Source organism: Dasypus novemcinctus, chromosome 5, assembly GCF_030445035.2.
Source record: "Dasypus novemcinctus isolate mDasNov1 chromosome 5, mDasNov1.1.hap2, whole genome shotgun sequence".
Lineage (NCBI taxonomy): Eukaryota > Metazoa > Chordata > Mammalia > Cingulata > Dasypodidae > Dasypus > Dasypus novemcinctus.
Window position 1 is genome coordinate 62,547,759 of NC_080677.1, and position 22,508 is coordinate 62,570,266.

General features: G+C 39.0%; 1 non-coding gene across 1 annotated transcript; it reads left to right on the forward strand.

Annotated features, from left to right (window-relative positions):
* The first annotated feature begins 20,315 nt into the window (after positions 1-20,315).
* LOC111760581 (U2 spliceosomal RNA) lies at positions 20,316-20,505 on the forward strand. The gene has a single exon (XR_002794230.1). It is a non-coding gene; the product is annotated as a U2 spliceosomal RNA (small nuclear RNA).
* Positions 20,506-22,508: the final 2,003 nt, after the last annotated feature.

A 22,508-nucleotide genomic window follows, 5' to 3' on the forward strand; every position in this document is an offset into this window, starting at 1 on the left:
ACTTTAGCCACCAAAATTTATTAATCAGTAGCTGAAATGGGTGGCCAACCAGCTCTTTTCCCCGTTTTTGGGAAATGGAGCTTCCAATTCCAGCCACAGAATAGCTCCTGGGGCAGCTTGCACTGCCAAAGTAGGATGATCACCAGCCTCCATGGCATGCCCTATAGTTTCCTGGAGAGGCTGGCACAGGTCCCCCAGCTTTCTCCTACTGGAGGTAGAGGTGGGGCTTATGCTACAGTTGCAATCTGATCTGGATGGAAGGAAGCCAGTTCCTATCAGCACTGTGATTTTCAGTCTGCCCCACTTCTCCTTGTGCCAGGCATGGAGTTAAAGATGGTGGCTGCCAGCATCTTTCTGACTTGGACAGTTTCAAATTTCAGCTGTTCTTAAGATTATACTTTAGCGGGTCAAATGTATTAATGCTGTTTGACCTAAATTAAGGGGGAAATGGAAAGGACAAAGTTTATATGGCTATGAATCTCTAAAAGAGTCTGGAGGTTGTCAGGATTGCCCTTATGCACACCAGAGCAGAGTCTCAGAGACAGATAAAGTAGATATAACCCCAGGTAATGGTCCTTTTGAGGGCTAAAGAGACCCACAGGTTCTATGGTCATGGCAGATACGGTTCACTGCCATGTCAGTTGGCCCTTCTTTGGAGCTGGTATTTCTGCGTGATGGAGCTGGACTCAGATGGGATCTCTTTTCACAAGCCTTTCATGCTACTTTACTGGAATTGTAGTTGGTGCTGGGGCTTAAGATATATCTAGGGGATTTGAATCTCTGGACTGACAATATGATAGCCAGGCCCTGACCTCAACAGACTACAGCTCCTACACTCTGATTTATTGGACTTACTCCACTCAGCTAACATGGAGTTGAAGAATGTCAACCACCACACCATGGAGCCTAGAGTGCCTACAACTGAAAGCAGGAGGATTGCATCCAATATCCATGTGGAATCTAAACCCCCTCTTGACATAGATGTGGAATGGACACAACCAAGCCAAGGTCCACAGGAAGGAGGAATACAGTAAGGATCAGAGTGGACTTAAAGATATTCTATTCATGAACTATTGTGGTTAATAATCGAGAAAATGTGGCATTGGTGTGGAAAAAGAGGCCATGGTGGCTGCTGGGTGTGGGGAAGGGGAGGAAGAGAAGAGATGTGGAGGCATTCTCGGGACTTGGAGTTGTCCTGGGTGGTGCCCCAGGAACAACTGCCGGAAGTTGTATGTCCTCCCATGGCCCACTGGATGGAATGTGGGAAAGTGTGGGCTATGGTGTGGAACACGGGATATGGGGTGCAGCGATGCCCGGAGATGTACTTACCAGATGCAATGGATGTGACATGATGATGGGGGAGAGTGTTATTGGGGAGGGGGGGGAGTGGTGGGATGGGGGCGGTGGGGGCGAATGGGGACCTCATATTTTTTTAATGTAATATCTTTTTAAAAAATGAATAAATTGAGTAGAATTTGAAAAAAAAATGTATTAATCAGTGGTTGAAGTTGGTTCTCAACCATCTCTTCCTCCCCTCTCTTTTTGGAAAGTGGATCTTCCAATTCCAGATACAGAAAAGCTCCCAAGGCAGCTTGTGCCTCCACTGGAGGATGAGCACTGGCTTCCATCACATGGAGTGATCTACTTATGAATTTTCTCTACAGATGAGCAGTCTCCTCTTTCCATTCTTTTAAGGATGTTGCAGGATGCTCTTTTGGTCTCCTGGAGCCCCCAAACATGTGCTTTAGATAGCTCTGGGTGATTATTAACTGCCTTGTAGGAATAACTGATTCTAGGAGTGCCTAACTGTGCCACCATCTTGCTGGTTGTATCGCCAATCCACTTTTGGTCTCCTAAGTGGTATAGATAGCTAAAACAAACAAACAAACCAACAAAAACTTGGGAATAAGGAACTGAATGCACTATTTTTCTCTGTGATTTTGGCTAAAAATTAACAACTAGCTATAGGTTTAAAACCATATTTCCTCTAGTCTCAAAAGAATTGCACATCAAGTTCTTTTCTATCTCTATACCTAGTAGAGTCAGGAGGCACCCAATAATCATGAAGTCTAGTTTCTCCTGCACAACAGTTCCAGTAAGTTTCTCTATATCCACTATTTTAGTACTTGCAGATGGCTCTGAAATCAATCTAGATCCCTATCATCACTAAAAGAATCTCCCACATCTAACAGAGAAACCATAATATAAAGCACACTATTCTTATTAGTGTACCAGAGATAAATTATTAATTAATGGTGTAAAGGTCATAATTACTAATCTATGAACAGATTTGGCTGTTCTCATCTCCCTGGACACTGACACACATTTAAGAGGAAAGATTCTTGCTTTCTGTTTTCCTTGGCTTTCATTTGATCTCCAAAATTCAGGTATATGTCTAAACAAAAATGAAGAAAGAAAGGAAAGGAAAGAAAGAAAGACAGAAAGAAAGAGAGAGAGAGAGAGAGAGAGAGAGAGAGAGAGAGAGAGAGAGAGAGAGAGAGAGAGAGAGAGAGAGAGAGAGAGAGAGAGAGAGAAAGAAACCAAAAGAGTTGCAGAAGAAAGAGCTACATAAGACAGAAAGGGAAGATAAGAGAGAGAAAAGTCACATGGGAAGGAGGCTGTCAGGCAAGTTTTGGGGACAGGAAGCTCAGAATAACAAAGTTTAAAATATTTGTAAATAAAGTCCTAGAGAAAATGAGAGAGAGAGAGAGAGAGGGAGGGAGGGAGGGAGGAAGAGAGGGAGGGGGAGAGAGAGAGAGAGAGAGAGAGAAATGGGGCAGAACAATGTTTAAGGAAAAATAGCCAAATGTTTTCCAAATTAGGTAAGAGATATAAATTTACACATTAGAAAAGTTCAACAATGCCCAAAGAATAGCACACTAAGGCACATTATCATCAAATTGAAAAAAAATTAAAGGTATTTTCAAAGCTGTCAGAGAAAAATGGTATATTACAAACAAGAGATCTCTGATCTGAATGATCAATTAATTCTCATCAGAAAAATGAGACCAGAAAGCAGTGGAACAGCATTTTGACAGTCCTGAAAAAGTCAAAACAAAAAAGAAAGAAAAACAACCATCAACACAGAATTCTATATCCATTGAAAATAATCTTTCAAGAATGAAGGTGAAATAGAACACATTTTCAGGTAAAAGAAAACTAAAAGAATATGCTGCCAATGGATATCCACTACAAATACTAAAGGAAGTTATTCAGGTTGAAGAGAATTAAAAGCAGATGGAAATTCAAATTTTCAGAGGAAAAAAATGAAATTATTTAGTTAGAAACTATAACATTGTATCACTGGGTTTATAACATGTGTAAATATAATGCCTTTGAAAACTATAACAAAAAGGATGGGAGGGTAAGTAAATGGATCCATTCCTTGCAAAGTTTCTACATTTTACATGAAAGAAGCAAGTCAATATTGACTTTAAATAGTTTATGAGAATATACATTATAATCATTAGACTAAAAAATAATGCAAAGAGGTAAAATGAGGATCTTGGTATACATGATATTGATGTATTGTCTACACTTCAGTTCTTATATTCTAAGATAAACTTTTATTTCTGGTCCTGCTCAAACAATAACAACAAAATATTTTCTACTAACAGTTCATTTTGGCAGGTGAAAGGATTAGTGATCTTGTTTCAACTTCTTTCCTGAACTTTCTCTTTTTCTCTGTCTCAGAGACAGTACTTTGTTCATTTTTGTCTCCTGTTTTCCTGAAAAAATAATACCACCCTTCCCTTCATTTAGTGAGCAGTCAAAGGTATTTGATTTCTCTGCAGGGTACTTATTTAACTTCATTTCCTGCTCCCTTTCTCCCCAAGGTAATTGAATCAGACTCTGATAAACACAGTGTTATTAAGGTTTACTAGAGGTAATTGCAATTGTAGCCATTTTAAATTAATGTCTTCCATTAAAATGAGTCAGAAAGTAAATGAACTGAAAAAGTATTCTTTTGGCAGTATTCAGCATTAGTCAGTCAACATGTCCCTGCTGTGTGGAGTAGTCTTCTGGATTCTGTGGGGAGTGTTGATGGCAGTATTTCCTGGAAGATTGTGCTGTATAAAGGAGAAATGGGATGAACACAAGTGTGACAGAATTGTACCTAAGGGATTGGAAGGTAAGAAGCATGGGGCAAATAATGGGCTACTAGCCTGACTAAGCTAGGAAATGTTCTCATACAACAATAAAGTTCTGAAAGATTTGAGGGGTGTGACTGTTGGAAAGTTGACAAAACTTCCTAAGTAGAGAGAATATCATGGCTATGAAATCAGTCAAAAGTATTCACTAAGTACCCTTTGTACTATGGATCGGGCACTGGGAAAAGATCAAATAAAGATAATATTCTTATAAACTAGTAGGGGAGGTCACACGTTCTCATGGAAAAAAGCCATCATTCAGTAATTCACAAACAGATGCCACACAATATAGGGAACATGAACACCTAACTGCAGAGGTAAATATGAATTAAATGAAAGAAAGTTTGAAATGAGGGCCTAAAGTGACAGAAAGGGAAAAATGCTCTACTATATAACTCAGAGATGAAGGCTGGGGACAATAGGAATATGCTGGAAAACAATATAATTGGGATGGAATGATGAATATATTGCCACTAAAGATGATTTTAATAAAAATAATGCACAGTCAGGGAAAATAATTGTTTAGTTAGAATAGTGGGTTTGTTTTGGATATAATGAATTAGATTAGTTAGATAGTATACTGACTTTATAAATAGCCAACAGTTAAATTTAAACTTTGAGATAAATTTATCATGGCAGTTAAAAAATACGTCGTGTATGTATTTTTAAAAATAGATTTAAAATAAATTAAAAAAAAAAAGATTTACTTATTTATTTTCCCCCCTTCCCCTCCTCCTGCCCTGCTGTTTTTGTTGCCTGTGTTGTCTTCTCATTTTCTCTCCTCTAGGATTTACCAGGACTCGATCCTGGAGACTTCTGATGGGGAGAGAGTTTCCCTGTCAATTGCACCACCTCAGTTCCTGGTGTCTGTTGTGCTTTACATTGACTCTCCCCTTGTCTTTCTCTCTCTCTTTTTTTTTTTTTTTTTTTTTTGACTATCTAGAATTTATTTATTTATTTTTTCTTTCTTTCTTTTTTTAATGTTACATTAAAAAAATAGGAGGTCCCCATATACCCCCCCATCCCCCTCACCCCACTCCTCCCATAACAACAACCTCCTCCATCATCATGGGACATTCACTGCACTTGGTGAACACATCTCTGAGCACTGCTGCACCACATGGTCAATGGTCAACATTATAGTTTACACTCTCCCCCAGTCCACCCAGTGGGTCATGGGAGGACATACAATGTCCAGTAACTGTCCCTGCAGTACCACCTGGGACAACTCCAAGTCCTGAAAATGCCCCCACATCTCATCTCTTCTTCCCACTCCCCACCCTCAGCAGCTACCATGGCCACTTTCTCCATCTCAATGCTACATTTACTTCCATTACTAATCACATTAGTTCCAGAATAGAGTATCAGTAAGTCCACTCTAATCCATACTCTATTCCTCCAGTCTGTGGATCCTGGGATGGTTATGTCCGCTTCACCTCTGTATTGAGAGGGTGCTTAGATTCCACTTGGATGATGGATGCAGTTCTCCTGCTTGTAGTTGTAGGCACTCTTGGCTCCCTGGTGTGGTGGCTGATCTTCTTCACCTCCCTTTTAGCAGGCTGGGGTAAGTCCAATAAACCAGAGGGTAGGAGCTGCAAGTCTGTTGAGGCTCAGGGCCTGGCTAGCACATGGACAGTCCAGAGATTCAGGTCCCCTGAGTACACACTAGACCCCAGCGCCAACCACAGGTCCAGTAAAAGTGACAGGAGAGACTTGTGAACAAAGATCACATCTGAGTCCAACTCCATCATACTCAGGAACACAAACTCCAAAGTAGGGCCAACTGACATGGCACTGAAGTCCATCTGCCATGATCATAGAACTTGTGGGTGTCCGTAGCCCTCAGAAGAACCAATACCTGGGGTTGTATCTACTTTAGCTGTCTCTGGGACTCTGCTGAGATGTGCATAAGGGTGACCACTCTGATGACCTCCCAGCTCTTTTTGGAAACTCATAGCCATATAAACTCATTTGTCCTTTCCATTTCCCCCTTTATTCAAGGTCAAAAAGCATTTTAAACTCCTGATATTACATGTAGGCTGAGATATTTTGCTGGTCTGAGTTGACCCTTTTATTCAAGGTCATTCTCCAGCCACATCATCTGCTGGTACTTGGTAGTAATCCCTCAGTGCCAGGGAGGCTCATCCCCGGGAGTCATGTCCCATGCTGAGGGGAAGGCAATGCATTTACATGCTGAGTTTGGCTTCGAGACTGGCCACATTTGAGCAACATGGAGGCTCTCAGGAGGTAACTCTTAGGTTCCCTGCAGCTCTAGACCTGGTTCTTATTTCAAGCCCACAGGCCCACAAGCATAGTCATTAGCATCAAGGGCTCATTGTTGGACCATCCTTCCTTATTGGTCTTAGCCAATGCACTCAGGAGATTGTTGTTGTGCCATCAGAGAGTGCAACAGAGCTCCCCTGGCCAGGAGTTGTCTCTCTTTTGATGCACCATCATCTTACTGTGTGACTCACTTCCATGGGGCACTGGCTTATCACGTGGGCACTCGTGTGGGCACTGGCTCACCATGCAAGCACTCGTGCAGGAACTCATATGGGAACTGGCTTGCCATGTGGGCATGCTTTCTCTTCTTCTTTTGCACCATGGGCATGCTTTCTCTTCTTCGTTTTCACCATGAGGCCCCAGGGATCAAACCCAGTTCCTCTCATATGGTAGGTAGAAGCTCTATTTCTTGAGCCACATCCGCTTCCCAAAATAGACTTTTTTTAGAGTAGTTTTAAGTTTGCAGGATATTGTGCAGAAAGTACAGCGAGGTCCCATATGCTCCATTCCCTCCCCAAACAATTTCTCCTATAATTAACATCTTACATGAATGGGGTACATTTATTACAATTGATGAACTGTATGAATTATTATTATTGATTAAAGACCAGAGTTTACATAAGAGTTCACTCGTTGTGTTGTACAGTTCCATGGGCTTTGACAAATGCATAATGTTTGATATTCACCATGACAGAATCATACAGAAAAAATTTTACTGCCCTAAAAGTCCCATGTTCTCCACTTTTTCATTTCCTGCTCCCTCCTCTGTACCCCTGACAACCACTGATCATTTTACTATCTGTATAGCTTTGTCTTTTCCAGAATATCATATTGTTGGGATCATACAATATATAGGTTTTTCAGACTGGCTTCTTTCACTTATTAGCAATATGCATTTAAGGTTCCTCTAAGTTTTTTCATTGCTTGATGGCTCATTTCTTTTTATCACTGAATTATAATTCCAATTTTTAGCAATTATGAAGAAAGCTGCCGTAAGCATTCATGTACAAGTTTTGTATGGAAATAGATTCTAGGCGTACAGTTGCTAGACCATAAGGTAAGCTTATGTTTACCTTTGTAAGAAACTGCCAGACTGTACTCCCAAAGTGGCTGTACCTTTTTGCATTCTCACCAGCAATGAAATGAGAGTTTCTGTTCTCCATATCTTGGTCAAACTTTGGTATTGTCTGTATTCTGGATTTTAGCTATTCTAATATGTATGTAGAGGTATCTCATCATTGTTTTTAATTTACAATTTCCTAATGACATATGATGTTGAGCATCTTTTCATATACTTTTTAGCCATCTGCATATCTTCTTTGGTGAGGTTTCTGTCCTTCTGTTCATTTTGTAATTGGGTTGTGTTCTTATCGTTGAGTTCTAAGTATTCTTTATATTTTTTTGGATATAAGTCCTTGGTCTGATATGTATTTTACAAATATTTTCTCCTAGTCTGTGATTTTCTTTTCATTTTCCTGACAGTATCTTTCACAGTGTAGACGTTTTTAATTTTAGTCAGGTCCAACTTATCAATTTTTTCTTCCATGGATCATGCTTTTGGTGTTATATCTAAGAAATAATTGCCAAACCCAAGACACATAGATTTCCTCCTATGTTGTATTCTAGAACTTGTATAGTTTTGTATTTTACATGTAGGCCTATAATCCATTTCGAGTTAATTTTTGTGAGGTCTGTTTCTAGATTAATTGTTTTGCATGTGGATGACCAGTTGTTCCAACACCATTTATTAAAAAGACTATCCTTTCTCCATTGAAGTTTGAATTTCACCTCCCCTGTACCTCCCCTTTTTCAAAAAAAAAAAAAATTATTTTAAGTCCAATTCTGCTAGCCTCCTTTATAATGTTTGCCCCTACAGCAGTCTTGATTCTTCAATGATCTCCTCCATTTGGTTCTGTGACATTATACCATCCTGGAGCTTGTATAGGCTGACTGTTCTTTCTCTCCTTCCTTCATTGATTCCATTTGTAGTTCTTGGATCCCTAAATTTGGGCATGATTCTCCATCTCGACTTTCTTTTATCCTACTTCATGGTAGCAATTTATTATATATCAAAACAAAGACCTCTAAATCTAGTTATATTTCTAATTATATCGCAGATATTCCAAAATATCCATAATCAACTCTAACATGACACATACTGAATCAAATTCATCCTCTGAACTAACCATCTTCGTTTCCAAATTTCATATTTATTAATGTCACCCCCACAAGCACTGTACCTCTTTCAAATGAAAAATCTTATTTCAAATCCAATTCTAGCCCTTGCTACAGTGTTTGACCCTACAACGATCTTCAGGTTCTTCATCTCTCTACCTGCTTTGGCTCTGTGGCATTATCCCATCTTCGAGATTGTATAGGGTGATTGCTCTTTCTCTTCTTTCATTTTTTAGATTATTTTTAAATTTAAATTTTATTTTATTTTTAAAGAAGCTTTAGATTACATAAATGTTATATCAAAAATACAGGGGATTCCCATAGACCCCATCCTCTCCCTCTCCTACATTTTTTCCCATTATCAACATTTTTCATTAATGTGGTACCTTTGTTATAATTGATGAACCCATATTGAAACATCACTATTAACCATGGTTTATAGTTTACATTACGATTTATACTTTGCCCTACACAATTGTATAAGTTTTGACAAAATGTATAATGGCCTGTATCTATCATTGCAGTGTCATGCAGGATAATTCCAATATCCATGTTACACCTATTCCCTCTCCCTCCCCTCAGAACTTGTGGTGACCACTGCCTTTATATCAATTTTACTAGTTCTTCCATTACTAGAATAATAATAAGTCTACTTTGTCTATAGTTGCCTTTGCCCCCTTATGTTTGTTCCTTCCTCAATCTTGAGGATTTTTGGGATGATAATACCCACTTTGCTTCCTTCTGATTGAGAGGGGGCTTAGATCCCATGGGGCAGATGGGTGAAACTTTCTTGCTCACACTTGTAGGTATTTTATGTTTTTTGGGACGAGCATTGTCCACCATTATCCTTTTATTATTTGTCCTGGGTGAGTCTGATGAACTGGAGAGTAGGTGTTGCCTGCAAGTCTGCTGAGATTCAGGGCTCAACTGTCATATGAATAGCCAGAAGATTTAAGTCTCTGGGACACGTTTAGTGGATATAATGCTAATTATACATTCAAATAAAAGAGGCATAAGAGCCATGTGCAGGAAAATTATAAATGAGTCTAACTCTGATACATTGGGGGAATAGGTTATCATATATTCCAAGGTAAGGCCCATTGATAGGATGCCAAATTCCTGGGATTGTCTTCCCTGCCTATAGTGTCTAGCTGTCTCTAGAGCCCTCAGGAGCACCCCTGCTTGAGGCAATGTTTACTGTGGCAGTCAGTAAGATCCTCTTGAGACCTGCATTAAGCATAACTTCTGGAATGACCTCCTGACTCTCTTAGCTATTTTATGTGCTGAGTTTGGCTTAGAGAGAGGCCACATTTGAGTAACAAGGAGGGTTTCAGGAGGTAACTCTTAGGCAATATATAATACTGGGGTAAGTTTCAATTTCACAAGAATGAAGTTCATAGGTACAAGCATCAAATATAGGCCTGGCATGTCTTCTTTCATTTTTGTCACTGACCTAAAAGTGCTAATGCACATTATTTGATAATAGAGAAGAATATAACTTAACATAGGTAAGTTAGGAACCATAACCGTAAAAGATTAATGAACTCACCATCCATGGACGTTCTCTATGCATTCCTTCCAGATCTCATTTCTCTACACGCCCCAAATATAACCCTTTTCCTGAATGTTATGTTAATCATTTCTTTACTATTAAAATTACTTTACCATATTTATGTATTTGTAAAGAACATATGATTTCATTTTGCTTTTTTTGAACTTTATAACAATGTTACCTTCTGTAATTTTAAGAATTAGGTCTATAGAAAAATCATTCAGAAAGTACAGAGTTCCCATATACCCCCCAGCCTTCCCTATTATTAACATTTTGCATGAGTGTGGTAACTTGTTGCAATTTATAAAGCAATATTACTATAATTAATCTATTAACTGTAGCCCATAGTTTACATTAGGGTTCACTCTTTGTGTTGTACAGTTGTATGGTTTTTAAAATTTTTATGCTGGTAACATATATACAGCCTGAAATTTCTCATATTATGTACTTTCCAACATAAAATTCATTGCTGTTAATTACATTTGCAATGTTATACCACTATCACCTCCATCCATTATCAAAACCTTTCCATCCCCCCAAACAGAAACTCTTAAAGTTGGATTTTAAATTTGGGTGCAACACAATGTGAGCCTGAGACCATAATGCATGAGAAAAGATAGTTTATTACTCACAGGTCCCAGAGATTGAGGGGTGCCATAATGGGAGGACAGGAAGCATGATCGGCCCTGGTGATTCAACCAGCAGGTGGGGAGCACACAAGCAGAGCAAGAGAGACCCTTGGACTTGTGCCTTTATTGTGGTCCAGGGTGGAGGTTAGTAAGTTTCCTATGGGAGTGAAGGGTTTGTTAGTTTAAAGCAAACGCATGTGAAAAAGGAAAGGGACCTGAGTCCAAGGCGGTGGGGCTGGTTAGCTCATGGTTTGGGGCCAGCTGTGGGCTCTAGGTAAAGTGGGTGGGTGGTATGGGTGGTGGCCACAGATGTGGGATTGGGGAGTCTAAGTTCCATGGATGGAAAACTGTTTATTAGCTAGGTCCTAGGTCAGTGTTGAGGTAAATGGCTTAATCAAAGAAAATGGATGCTGAGCAGCACACAAAACATTTTGATAGGACAAAATCTTCCACTTTGTGTTCCATTAACTTCCATTCTTCATACCCACCCAGTTCCTAGTAAACTGTATTCTAGTTTCTGACTCAGGCAATTTATAATTTTTCATCTATGATTCATGTAGCTGTAGTCCACTCATTTTTACCACTAAATAATTCTCCATTGTGTGAAAATACCAGGGTTAATCTATACATTCTTCTGTCAATGCGAACATTAACAGAACTTTATTAAATTTGATTATTTCCACAGTTTTTGTCCTTATGTGCAGTGCTACAACGAACATTCCATTCTAGTATATATCTCTTGCTGCCCATATGCAAGAGTTTGACATATTGCTAGTAGTGAAAGGACTTATGCAGGTTATGTGCTTGTTTAAGACTTACAAGAGAGTGTGTATTGGGGTTTCTGGCCGATTGTACCAACTTACACTCCTCCCAGCATTAGGGGTTCTCATTGCATTGTCATTCCCCAACACTTGATATTGTCAGATTTCTTGATCTTTGGTAGCTTGATGGGTATAGATTTGCATCTATATTATTAATTCATATCTCCCTATTTACAATGAAGTTATGCATATGTTTGTATGTTCATTCATTATTTATGTTTCCTCATATATGAAAGCTATTTAAGTCTTTTGTTCAGTTTTCTATTGCATTGTTTGCCTTCTTCTTGTTGATTCCATGGAAGGTTCTTATATTTTGGATCCTAATCCACTGTATGTGCATATGTATCTATGGTTATGTATGTGGTAGATATCTTTCTTCAAATTATATTTATCTTTTAACTTTTTTTATAGTATTTTGTAGTTAATGGAAAATTAATTTTAATGTCATTGTGTCTTGTTTAAAAGTTCCTTTCCTACCCCAAGATCACAAAAATATTCCAAAATTCTTATGGTTGTAATGTTTTGCTTTTCACATTTATATTCTTAAACTACCTGGGATTGATTTTCATGATAGTAGGAGGTAGGAATCTAATTTGATTTTTTTTCTTCTCTGTAAGAATAAACAATTGTCCCAGCTTCCTTTATTGCTGTTTTTTTTATCCCCATTTTATAGATAAGGGAATGAATAATCTAGATTATGTTTGAACAAATTATCTGGACTACGTAAATTGATCTTTTCCTCTAGGCATATTAGAGTATATTGGATTCATGCCAGTAGAGCAGATAAAAGGCATGGCAAAAGACAGAGTTAAGGGTTTTTGACATTAGGGTTTTTGACGTTGGAGTTTTATGCTGAAACCTTAAACTGCAGTCCCGGCAAGAGAGGAACCCAGGAAGCCTGAACCCTCACAGACTTCAGCAGCCAACTTACTTCGACACGTGCAAATAGACTTTGGTGAGGGAAGTAACTTATGCTTTATGGCTTGGTATCTGTAAGCTCCTACCCTAAATAAATAGCCTTTATGAAAACCAACCAATTTCTGATATTTTGCATCAGCACCCCTTTGGATGACTAATACACGTGGTAATACAATAATTGACTTTTTAAAAAAAATTTATCCCCCCCACCCCCTTGTGGCTTGCTTATTGTCTGCTCTCTGTGTCCATTTGCTGCCCATTCTTCTGTGTTTTTACTTGTCTCCCTTTTCTGTTGTGTCACCTTGCTGAGCTGGCTCTCTGTGGTGCTTGCAGACTGGACAGCACTCTGTGGCACTTGAAGGCCAGGTGGCAGAGCTTGCAGGCTGGCGGCTCTCTGTGGTGTGTGGGCAAGCCTGCATTCACAAGGAGGCCCCGGCATGTGACCCAGGGCCTCCCATATGGTAGACGGAAGCCCAACTGATTGAGCCACAGCCGCTTCCCAGTAATTGACTTTTTAAAAAAGATTTATTTATTTATTTCTCTCCATTTCCCCCCCCCCCCTTGCCCCTGTTGTCTGTTTTCTGTGTCCACTTGCCACACCTTTGTCAGCTTCTGTTGCCGTCAGTGGCATGGGAATCTGTGTTTCTTTTTGTTGCGTCATCTTGCTGTGTTGTCTCTCCATGTGGGTGGCACCATTCCTGGGCAGGCTGCACTTTCCTTTGTGCTGGGCGGCTCTCCCCATGGGGCGCACTCCCTGCGCGTGGGGCTCCCCTACGCAGGGACACACCTGCATGGCAGTGGCATGGCACTCCTTATGCACATCAGCACTGTGCATGGGCCAGCTCCACACGGGTCAAGGAGGAACTGGGTTTGAACTACAGACCTCCCATGTGGTAGACGGACACCCTAACCACTTGGTCAAGTCCGCTTCCAGTAATTGACTTTTGTGTGTTGAACCATCCTTGCTTCCCTAGGATAATCCCAGCTTAGTACTGATTTTATGTTTTTGCAAATCCTACTGAATTTGTTTGGATAATATTTTGTTTAGGACTTTAATTTTTATTAGAGGAGTTATAGGTTTACAGAAAAATCATGCAGAAAATAAATAGTTTCCATATACCAGGCTCCTCCATATTAACACCTTGCATTAGTGTGGATATTTGTCATAACTGATGAAAGAATATTGTGATGATTGTACTATTAACATGATTTACATTAAGTTTCCCTATTTGTGTTGTACAATCCTATGTTTGTTTGCTTTTACATGTTTATTCTAGTAACAAATATACCACCTAAAATTTCCCCTTTTGATCACTTTCAAATATATAATTCAGTGCTGTTAATTGCATTCACAATATTGTGCTACCGTCATTAAAGTCCACTACCAAAACTTTCCCATCACCCAAATAGAAACTCTATACAATTTAAAGCATTAACTCCCCATTCCCCACCTCTCACACTGACCACTAGTAACTAATATTCTGGTTTCTGAGTCTATGAATTTGCTTATTCCAATTATTTCATTTCAGTGAGATCATGTAATATTTGTTTTTTCGTGTCTGGTTTATTTCACTCAACATGATGTCTTCAAGGTTCATCTATGTTTTTGCATGTATGAGACCATCATAACTGTTTGCAGCTGAATAATGATACATTTTATGTAAATACCACATTTTGTTTATCCATTCATTGGTTATGGACTTTGTTCATATATTTTTAGTCTTTTCTGTATCTATAGATATATCTTATTTCTTATTCCTAATATTCTTTAGTTGAACCTTTTTTCATTTTATTTCTTGATCAATATTATCAGAAGTTGGTCTATTATATTAGTCTTTCCAAAGAATCAATTCTTTTCCCCCCCATAGTTTATTAATGTGTGCTTTTATAATATCTCTTAATGTGGGAGGGGGTTTATTCTATTATTCCTTTACAAACTGCTAAATTTGTTTCTCATATCACTAATTTAGAGCCTCTCTTCTTTTTGTCAAAAGTGTTTAAGGCTGTGGTTTCTCACAAGTGTTGCTATGTTGCATTTTTATTATTATATAGTTCAAAATATTTAAAAATTTCCATTACAATACATTTTAAAAGTCATTAATTCTTTAAATTTATTGTTTAAAGTTATTGAATAAATACATACATTTATTGTTTCCAAACATATGGAAATTTATGTTCCTATTTTTATTTTTAAACTTACTGCATCATGGTCAGGCAACATAGTCTGAATGATCACAATTTTTGAACTTTGTTGAGAGTTGCTTTATGTTCCATGTGACTAGCTTTAAGTTCTATTGAGAGGTATGCATACTGTTTCTGTAGGGTTTAGCGTTCTATCTAAGATTAATTGTGTTCACACTGTCTCTACCTTTAGCAATTATTTGTCTTCTTGACCTAAAAGCTTGTTGGACTCTCCAATTATGAGTGAGTTTGTCAGATATTCCTTCTTTTTCTGTCAATTTTTGCTTTATATAATTTGTGGCTCTGTTGTTAGGAGCAACATAATTTAGAATTTATATTTTCTTGCTGAATTGTGTCTTTTATCATTATGAAGTGTCCTTTCTCCTTTATCATGAATTTAATATTAATAAGGCTAGTCAGTTTTTAAAAATTAGCATTTACATGGCATATTTATTTCCATTCTTTTACTTTCATTTCTCTGTCCTTATATTATTCTTGTAACAACACATAGCAGAATTTAAAATCCAATCACATCTCTATACTTTACTTGGAAACTTAAAACCATTTATATTTATTGTGATTATTGACTTGGTTTTTCCATTTTAAATGTATTTTTTAATTGTCACTTTTCTTTATGCTTCTTTTTTTCTCTTCTTTCCTTCTCAATTGATTGAATTCTTTTTATTTGTTTTCTTATTCAATTTTTATTCTTTATTGTTGCAAAGGTTTTGTTGCCTACTTCTGTCTTTTAGCAGTAACTAAAAAAAATTGTCCATATTTTTTTTACAAAGTCTAAATTCAATATCTAAATCTCACTTTTTACCATATTAATTTAACAACTTAAAGTCTAAACTTCACATCTATTACTTTCTTCTCCTTTCTCTTTCACCTTTCTCCTTTCTCACTTTTTTATTCTTCTTCCTTCTCCTCCATACCCTTCTTTCCTTGGAGAATTCACTTTCTTGATTACCAAACAAGGATCTAAAAAGTATGTTTGTAGTAGTGTATCCACATTCTAGTTGTAATGTAGCAGAAATGTTAGAGGTTCCCCCTCACTAGGTCTGCAATAATTAACAAGCTGTCACTTAGTTCCCCATGATATGCATTGAGGAAAGCCCGGCATTCTCCCTAAAGGAGCACACCATGGCCCTTGTGCCTGAAAGCCTGGCACTTCTCCCAAAGATTGAACAAAGAAAACACATGGAGCCAGGAGAGAAGTCAAGATAGAGAACTTCACCCCCTCCAGATCAAAGCAGCACCTGCTCCTTCAGCATTCCAAGAATGCATAACTCCCTAACCCACTACCCTCTAGCCATACAAGGGAAAAATTTCACCTCTACAGCTGCACTTTACTTGAACCCTCGACCCCCTCCCACCAACTATCATTTCCCTTCCTAGGAATGTACTGTATAAATTCATATTCCCCCTTTTTGGGGTGGGCTGAAGTCTATTCTTCAGACCTCCTCCATTGGGAGAGCTTCCCAACAAACTTTCTGCCTGCAATCATCAGTCTTTGCATCCCAGTGAGTGCCACTTTTCTCCACTACTAGATGTAATGTAGCAGTAAGCCCTTTAGAAAAGCAGTCATATTGCCATGAGTGCAATTTCTCTGTACTGACTTGAGGATAAACATAAGAGTAGAATTTCTGGTTCAGTTTCAGGTTAATGAGATTATGCTACATTTCTCACATACTAGCTCACATTCTTGCTAAAGGTATATGAGATGTTCATTTTCTCAAAAACTTGCTAACATTGCATATTGTTGAAGACTTTAATATTTTGTTAAGATTTAATTGGGGAAAACAATATATTATTTCCTTGAACTTGAACATCTTTTTCACATATTTGTTGGATATTAGTGTTCCTTTCTATGAATTTCTGGTTTCTGTTCCTTTCATACGTTTCTATTAGGCTATGATTATCACTGATTTATAGAAGATTTTTATTCAAGATTGCATTTATATGCACATATATATGTATTCTTGCATGCAAATACACTTCCACACACATATATAATCATACTCAAATATGTACTGTTAGTCTGTCTTTGAATATCATATATCAAATATTTGAGGTAATACTAATTGAAAAATAACAAAATTATGTGTATAGCACGATGTCAATTGTGTTTTAACAAGCACTGGAAGAAAAAAAACTAGAGAGAAATATACCAATATTACCTGCCTTTTTATATTTTTCTATATTTTTACAAGTTTTCTGTAAGCATATGTAGTACTTGAATAATGATAAAATGTTTTATGAAAAAAAGTATGTTGTACAAAAAGACTCACAGGAAATGCGTGGTTATTCAATGCATAAGTGAGGGTTAACTTAGTTTAGCAAGAACTGTTTAAGGATCAGCATTAACCTAGGCTAGAAGTTGGGGCAGGGTAGAAGAGAGATGAGTGGGTTGTAAAAGAGTTTAAGCTGAATTGGTCAACAACTTAGGTAGGTGGGAAATTCCTTGGGAGGGTGTGTATGTGTGTGTAGGGGGGTAAGGATTCAAGCTCCAGATGGGATGTTGGATTAGGTAATTTATAATGTCCCTGGCAACTTTGACAGTCCATGGTTAATGGTGGACTGGAACACTGGAATCTAGGAGCAGAAGAAAATCTGGATTTGTGTGCATCCTATTCATCAGAGTAGATGAGTCTTCTCCTTTTCTGTTTTGTGCAGGAGCTTGTTCTGGAGAGGGAAGGGACACAGGGAGAAACTGCCAGGGTGGAACAAATGATCAACCAAAGTAGCTCCACTGATCTGATGAGGAGAGGAGGGTGGCAAGTAGAGCAGTGGTTGGAACTGAAACGGGGATTTAGTGCTGGGCTGTGGCTTGGGAATTGGGTTGTTGGGTTTGGAGCTTACCTCATCTAATACTCACTAACCCAGTTCAAGGATCTGTGAGTAAAGAGTGACTAGCCTAAGGGAAAGTGGTGATTAGGTGTCTGGCCTTGCACTGATTATCCCTCAAGACCCATGCAATGATCGCTGTTGGGGTTTGGGCATAGGAAACAGATATAAAAGCAAAGATACTCCGCACAATGTGTTAAGCCCATTGTTGATGAAGACCCAGAAATGAAATGTAAGGTACTAGCCTGAAATCTTCACTCTACTAAAGAATAAAGAAAACTCTTCCTAGAACCCAGCACCGCGTATTTAGGCAGAAGGGAGAGCGTGTTTGTGCGTGTTAGCATTAATACTTTAAATGGTTTTTAACTGGAGGCTGGAACGGGTCAGCAGGGTTTAGGGTATAATACGGTCCACAGCCATATGACGGTTTTTGTCTGGGTAGGAGAATAGGACGTGGGGTTTGGGTGAGTAGAGGGAGAAGACAGCTTGGGAGAGCTGAGGAAGGAGAAAGGCAGTCGAGAGCGCGAGGTAAAGCGCGCGCGGGGGTCTCGAGCCTGGGAGAGCGGGCGAGTGGGGGCAGGGCCTCGGCAGCGCCACCAGCCCCTCTGCCGCTGGGAAAGCAGCGCGGGTGCGGCAGCGGGTCTGACTCCGCAGCCCGGCGCCACCGCAGCAGAGTCCGCAGCCCGCCCCTCGGCGAGCCGGAGCCTCTCGGTCCCGGGCGCCGCGCGGCCGACACTTGTGCGCCTGACCCGGGCACCTGCGGGCGAGCGGCGAGCGGCGAGCGGCGGGGAGCGCTCCCCACGGGCCGCGGAGCGCCTCCGCCCGCTCTCGCCGGCCTTCGGGGCGCGCGCGGCCACGCAGCGGCTGGGGCCCCGGGAGAACCTGAGGAGGTCCAGACCGCGCTGAGACCTTCTGTCCCTGCGGGGCAGGCGACGCCCGCGACCCCGAGCGAGCGCAACGCGCGCAGGACGCCGCGCCCGGACGCGACCGGAGGTACCAGATTTCCGGGCGGAGTCCTCTTCTGAGTCCGGGGGCGGACCGGGGGCGGAGCCTACTGATCTGGGATCCGAACTGGAAATTGATGAGAAAGAAAGTTCTCCGGTCCCACCCTGCCCTTTCTTTTAGAGGTAATACCATAAACTGGCCACTGTCCGCCCAGTTTGGGGGAATCTGCACAATTTTCGACGATGTGAAACGACCTGAATATCCTAAATTTAAATTTGTTTCGATTCCTCTCTTAATCCTAACTTTTTGGGGGAAGCGGCGGACAGTGGTATGTGGGAAAGGAGGCGAGCCCTGTCATCTGGAAGTGTTCTCCCCACTCCACCTCTCCTCTCTGGCTGGCAAGGTTGTGTCAAGCACATTTCCAGTTAGAATTGTAATATCCTTTCAAAGGAAGGTCTGGCTCCCGAGCCCGGTGTCAGGCAACTTCCTGTAAAACTATCAGATGAATACATAGTTGGCAAATTTGGCTTGAGCACAATCATGTATGAATTTATAATTTTTAAAAGTTTAAATAGATCCTTGAGTTACTGACGTTTTTTTGTTTGTTTGTTTGTTTGTAGTATAGAATATGGGTTCCCCACAAGAAGATGCTTCTACCTACCACTAGGCTGCATGATGCTGAACAATCTAGCTAATGCTGATTTTGAATTTCCAAAGGGAGTACTTGCCAGTGTCAGCCCTGGGATCTCTGGACATTGATCTCCACTGTTGGAATGCATGCTCTTTTGACTCTGGAATTTCATGTTATTCTTGCAAAAATCCCAGCGACCCAGACATTATAATGTATTCTTAAACATAGCTCAGGATTTCTGGGACATGTTTGTAGACTGCATGCTTTCAGGCTCTCACGGAGTGGGCAGAAGACAGGTGATGCCTCCCAAGGATAATTTTCCACAGAAGATAACAGGAGGTAATTTAAATAAACTCTTCTTTTAAATGTATAATTTTCTTAAAAATTCAGTATTTAATCCTTCTGATATTTTTTCAGGTTTATCCAACAAGCTAGCAAATTTGCTATACTTTTTTCTTAGTATGGTTTTGATTTTTACTTTTACTGATTTTATATTATTTAGCATCTCTGGGAACTCTGGTGTGCAAATGCTTGATTCAGAATGCCCTTGGAATATGACGCATTTTGGTAGATCTTTAAAATTGTCACTTAATTTTTTTCCGGTGAATATTTCACAAGAAAGCCATTTTATACTACATTTATTCATAGATTTTTGAAGCATTGGAAATATATTCAGGCACTGGAAATATGCTCAGGCTTTTGAAATTAGTATTTTCAACAGCATTTTTTAAAAGGTGGGGAAAATCTTAAGAGTCATATTAACAAATATTAACAATTTCTCCTCTCTAATCTTATAGGATTTTACAAAACATGAGTTTTATATTTAAGAGGGAGAACACAGAAAATACCTCAAGTAAGATAACATCGGCCTGAAAGTTTTACTCCCATTGTCAAAATTTATGAGGTCAAATGTTTCCTGTAGTATTTATCAAAATTCTTACTTCTAATTCTTTAATATTGATGAAAGTGTATTTTTGCTGATGCATAATTGCTTTTTTGCTATTGAATGACCATTTCTGTCTTTTCAGGTAATTTGTCAATATTAATTATTTTTGATTTAGAAGTCATCTTTGTAAAATATCTTTCTTTCTTTATAATGCAATGCAATATATTTTAATACAATAATCAATGGAGTAAAGTTGTAACCAATTTTATAAGGTATCTTATACATTAATATTGACTATCGTTTCTCCATCTTTTGGCTAAGATCAAGTGTACTGTCTGTTCTTACCAGTTTAATACCTGATATGTCCTTTATCTGAGAACAATATATTAAATGGATTTTTGGAATTAGGAGATGGAATAGGAGCTTGCTCCATCCACTCACACATTGACCTGGTATTGCAGTACTTCCAGGAATGGTGCACCAAAGAAACAAACAAACAAACAAACCCCAACAAACAAAAAAACTGTAACAAAAGTAATCTCAGTATTGTCCTAAAAAGTAATATTTAATCTTGATGTAATGTACTGTGTGGCTTCTGAAGTATGCATTACATCACCAAACCATCTTATATATTAAAGTCTTTTTCTATGTATTAAGGGCTAACATGTTTTTTTATGATCTCATCTTTATTTTCATTATTTTAAAACAAACAACCAATAAACAGGAAATCAGAAACTTCATTTTTCTAAAATGCAGTTTGATTGAATTTTTTAGTTGGCTTTAATATTTATCTTACATCATAGTACAAAAAGGATATGAAGCTTTATAGAACTATATTAAACAACAACATGAAGTAGATGAGGAAACTGGGATGTAGGGAAATGAAGAGAAGAAACTATGTGGTTTAGATTAATACTTTTGAATGCATGTCATAAAAGCCTGCACCTTTTTAAATTTATTTATTTCTCTCCCCTTCCCCTCCCCCCAGTTGTCTGCTCTCTGTGTCCATTTGCCATGTGTTCTTCTGTGTCTGCTTGTATTCTTGTCAGCAGCACTGGGAATCTGTTTCTTTTTGTTGCGTCATTTTGCTGCATGAACTTTCTGTGTGTGCTGTGCCACTCCTGGGCAGGCAGTACTTTTGTTTTTTAGCGCGGGGTGGCTCTCATAAGGGGCACACTCCTTGAGCATGGGGCTCCTCTACACTGGGAACACCCCTGCGTGGCATGGCACTCCTTGTGCACATCAGCACTGCTTGTGGGCCAGCTCACCACACGGGTCAGGAGGCCCTGAGTTTGAACCCGGGCCTCCCATGTGGTAGGCGGACACTCTACCCGTTGAGCCAAATCCACTTCCCAAGCCTGCACCTTTAATAGAAGGTAACTGTAAATTTGAGTTTCCTACTACTCAAAGTGAAGAAAAACAATAGAACCACAATGCTAAGAGAAACGAAGCCACATGCTCAGGAAGACTCAGCTTTTCCCAAGCCTAAGAACCAATAGAAATTTCTCCCATTGGTCTCAAGTGTGTCCTCATGTTATTCCTACCATGACAAATTTCCCTCCTTGCAACTGATGCCAGCACATCCAAACTCAATAAAATACAAATAATTCTAAAAGCAGTCAGAACAATCCTGCAGCTATACTGAACTAGTATGATGGTTTGATATTGATCCAAGAATAAATTTTGAACTAAAGGAGGAGGCCTGACATTCTTTGAGTTATGGAACACTTCGCTAGTCTGGTGAAACTGCAGATCCTTTACTTGGGATTTTATATACATACATGCTTCCCATTTGGTATATAAATTTAGGGGAGTCCATGAACCCTGGTTAAGAATCTCCAATATTTAAAAAAGTGGACTGCATAGCTTTCAGATACTTTTATATATATTATTTCATATAATCAACTTTTGTCCAATAACCACATAGCAGATAATATCAGGTCATAGGCCATTGCCTGCAGGTGAACTGGAGTACATAGAGGTACAGGATCATGATTTTCCTTAGAAAACAGTGTTGTCTTTTACAACTTGTGGGCAAATGCATGACCGAGTCTTAAAAGTTCAATGCCATAAACCAAGACCACAGTATTTTTACCCTAAAATATTGTTCAACCAGTTGTATTTGATCCCCCATAGTCATCATAAAAATTATATTGAAGCACTGATACAATTCTCATTTTAATCAATAAAAGTAGATGTTAATCTTCCAAGACAAGTTAATTGCAAATGAGTTGACATGGCTACATTGGTTATCATAATCAATTTTTCTACTCCAAATTGAGTTGACATTCTACATCAGATTATAAAAAAGCCAATTAATACTTCAGGACATTTGCCAAAAATGGACATTCTGGTTATTAAAGCAATTCATCTTATGACTTTTTGAGGATATTAGATTTCATGTTCTGTTAAAATTCCTTCCAGCACAAATCATGTCATCTGGATACAGGAAAACTCTTCTTTCTGTTCATTCATTCATTCATTCATTC